This window comes from Pinus tabuliformis, chromosome Q (assembly GCF_031772625.1).
Source record: "Pinus tabuliformis cultivar Carrire ecotype Pingquan chromosome Q, CPIR1, whole genome shotgun sequence".
NCBI lineage: Eukaryota > Viridiplantae > Streptophyta > Pinopsida > Pinales > Pinaceae > Pinus > Pinus tabuliformis.
This window is the reverse complement of record NC_142296.1, coordinates 175953094-175957043: the sequence shown is the minus strand read 5'-3', so window position 1 is coordinate 175957043 and position 3950 is coordinate 175953094. Positions and strand designations below refer to the sequence as shown.

The window sequence follows — 3950 nt, the reverse complement described above, 5'->3', positions numbered from 1 at the left end:
CCTGATCTATCAATCAAACTGAAAAACATTTCCATGTACATCGCAATTGGATCGCGAAAGCCAGACTCTGTTTGCTGCCCCAACTCTGCAATACATACCTCTAGCTGCACACTGTCAATGCAAACATCTGTAGGCAATTCTATTATTTCTTGTTTCGAAGGAGGAAGGATTTCCAAGAACTTTTTAGGGTCTTGGAAATCATATGACTGGATCTGCTCATCTAAAAACTGAATCTCCTTCTCAAGTTTTTCAACAACTAACTCGCAGAAACCAGTTTTAGTTTCAAGAGGGAACTTTGGAGATTTCAAACATTGAAACATAGCAATGAAAAATCCTTCATCATTAATTTCAATATCTGCTAACCAATTTCTAACCTCTTTTACAGCTTCACACAGGGCAGGGTTTGCCACATACCCCACCATTGCATAAATGGATCAGCGAGCACTGGACTGTCTAGATCAAGTTGGAGTCGCCAGGTGAACGTTTCAGCCTGCATATTGTCTGAATGTTGTCCACCATCAGCATCAGATCTGCAACTTGATTTCAGGTACTGGGACAAGACAATCAACACGTCGAATGTCACGTCAATAGCAAACCATCTTCCCTAGTATGCTCGCCACTATGTTAGCACTCGAATCTACCTTAGGCTAAAGAAGGAAAAACTCGAGGCAGCATCAAACCACGCTCAGCCTCGTAGCTAGCCCTACGAGGATAGGAGAGGGCTCTCTCCAGGTCTATCTTGGCAAAAAAGTCTTCAAAGGAGCTGAGATGACCAATAAGGAATAATGATTTTAGGCTAGTAAATTGATAGGAAAAGGGGTTTTAATGGATGATGGGGTTTTCTGGGCTGCATGGGGCAAAGAAACAACTTTGAACAGAGAAATATAATCAAAAACACAGATTATCTCCTGAGGCAAGGTAGGCAAGAAATTTAACAATTAAACTGAGATAAACGGAATGGCAAGACTGCTGAGAAGTCGATAAGGGCATAGAAGATGGATCCTTGTCAAACAGAAAAAAACATTAACTATGAATACTTCCTCAAGACAGAGCAAATAAATTGAATTCTGCCTTTCTCACTTAAAAGTATTCAACAGAAATGAGTTAGGAATGAAATGAGAAACATTACAAGATACATATGAGACAGAGAAGAAACATATGTCAAATGTCATACCACAGGTATCTCAGGGGTCAGAGCTGTATTTTTCATTAAACTCTCTATCAAAAACTGTACAAGAAAGCTCTCTGTTCTCCTCCACGCACCTTTCAGAACTTTTTCTCTCCCCTTTTACAAATGTTTTTTAATACAATAAAAAGCTCAGGAGAAAACCGATCCATAAAAGGATGGAACTGTTTCAACTTACATCATGAAAAATAGTAAAAAGTCACTCATCGGCTCCTAAAGAACAGCGCTACATTTTCTGTGACCAATACAAAGGCAGAAGTTGTAGTGTGAACCCTCCAAATCATAACTGAAGACTAGGATAAGCAATCTGTCCCTATTTTTCTGCTCATGATCGATGTATTTGTTCTAATTTTGTTTTTGACCTGGACTACCACGTTATACTTTCCATTTCCTTTTGCTGTTAGACCAAAATAGCATTTGGAATGTGGAGGTCGCCTTTTGACAAGCGCATTTCAAATCAAGCCACGTTGCCATTTGAAACAAAACCATTTTTTCATACAATAAATAGACCAAAAACCTTTCCCCTACACGTCAATGAAAAATAATGAGCTGTTTCGACTATCATTGTAAGAATAGAAAGAGTCATCCATTTTTTCTAAAAACAGAGCATCGTTTCCCTTGAATTCCTCTGATGGCCAATTAAGAGATAAATACTGCAGCGTAGATCCACTTGGATATTTAACTGAAGCCATTAGTAGGAGATCAATTCCTATTTTTCTGTTGTGGTCGATGTCTTCGTGGCATTCGGTCTTTTACTTATCACCTTTCATTGCCAAGTTACATTTGCCATTTGAATAAAACTGATTTTAATAAAAAATAGTTTTGAACAAAACTTCCGCCCTTTGATAAATGGAAACAAAGTTCCGTCATCTCCAGCTGTGGTATTTTCCCTTTCATTGGAACCTCTTTAATGCTCACAGCCTCCAGTTTAATTCCCAAATTGACGATGAAAGCATTAGGCATGGGTTCTACAGTCACCCACATTTCATCTTTCATTACTTGCAGGCCGCTGACATTGCCTTGCATTAAAACAGTGATGCCACGTAGGTCACAATGAAGTTGTAAACCAAGGGTGACATCTGGGTTGGGGCATGCAGGATAGTAATTTAGAAACATGGTGTGGTCGGGTTTTCCAAAAAGTGTGTTCAGGTAATGAGATGAGAGCTCCAGGGCTTCAGAAATGGCAGCTAGAAACCTTAAAATCAATGTTTGCATATCGATGGCATAATTCCCTACAATCTCTATATATCCTGCAGGTTTTTCAGGCCAACAGTTAATGACTTCCTCTAGAGGATGACAAGAGTGGGCCAGATAATCTCTCCAGCTACGCATCTTTGGATTGAACCCTGTCGAAAATCGAACTGGCTTGCTTATATCATTTGAGAAAAATTTCGAGCGGTCTTCCACGGGCATTTCGAAAAATTCTCTGGCAATGTCCACGCCATGGTTTACAATAAAAAACACATTTGCAAGCTGATCAAGCTGATTTGACACGAAACTAGGCGCAAGACAAATTTTTCTAAGGTCTGAGACTAAGTGCGTAGCGCGCCTCACCCAACACGCCGCGCGCCTCTAAGATAGCACTGGAATTTGTTGCCTGATGCGTCGCGCGCCACTGATGCGCCGCGCCGACAAACTCAAGCACAATTTTTGCCCAGTTTACCCCTAATCACTGATTTTGCTCCAGAAAGTGTTGAATTTAGGTTTAGTTGTCTTTCACAGTCATGATGGTAACACAATTTCTTGACAAAGAATTAAGTCTGAGGTTGTCTTTCCATGTTGGTCAATCCTTCTCGAACAATTCACACCTCTATCTAAAACATTCCTCACCATAACGTTTAGAGAGTGAACACCTGCGGCTTCATAGATTTCTACCACTAACTGTTGTTCATCATCATTATGCTTGAATGCTTTTGCCTGATTGAAATGTAGGCCTTGAGCATGCTGTAGAATTGTAAGAGCACTTGCGGGGCCAATAAGAGCCTTGGTCACATTAGTGACCCATTCTGGTGTTATGACCACCTTCAACCTTTCAATGTCGGCAGGGAGATGCGGTATGATAGAGAAGTTCAAATCATTTCCTTTGTCTCCTGCTCGACTATGGGCTGCACGGTAAAGAGGAAATATTATGCCACCTAGGCTCACTAAATGGAAATGTTTCCTTAGTGGATCCGAATCAACTCTAGATGCTGCACCACCCTTCAGTGGCTCAAGACCACCTCTATAAGTATGCTTATGAGGTAGCATCCCCATGTCCATTGAGCCTATAACATGTTGAGTTTCTACTGGATTCCTATATTTTATGTTGAACCTCTAGAATATGCACTCTCGTGGTACCAATATTTTCTGAAGAAATATTATATCCTGATGCCACCGCCACCTGCAGGTCCATTGGTATAAAGAGATTCCAATTCCTGTGTAAAATGAACTGCATGATCCTTCAGATTAAATAGACCATCCATTCGCAATTTTAGGTCTATAGGCTCCATGGAAGACAAAGGATGTCCATCAGAAGAATGTGTCTGCAAGCTTTCTAATTCGATAATATATGAAACTATATACTCTTGAGTTCCAGGTGCTCGCCCTTCCATCCATGACCGAACCAAATAATCCACTGCTGATGCACGCTTCACGCACCCCAATCCCCATATGATATTTCTCCCCAACCTTTCTAATCGCATTCATTTGGCACCAACTGAAGAAGTGTCTCAGGACGTTTTTGGAGGCTTAGTTCTGCTCCTTTGGAAAAAACCATATCTTTAGA

The 3950-nt window shown here is 40.6% G+C and overlaps 1 pseudogene; it reads right to left on the bottom strand.

The window, feature by feature from the left end:
- Positions 1-1963: 1963 nt before the first annotated feature.
- On the bottom strand, positions 1964-2599 carry LOC149218814 (fe(II)/2-oxoglutarate-dependent dioxygenase 4 pseudogene; annotated as a pseudogene).
- Positions 2600-3950: the final 1351 nt, after the last annotated feature.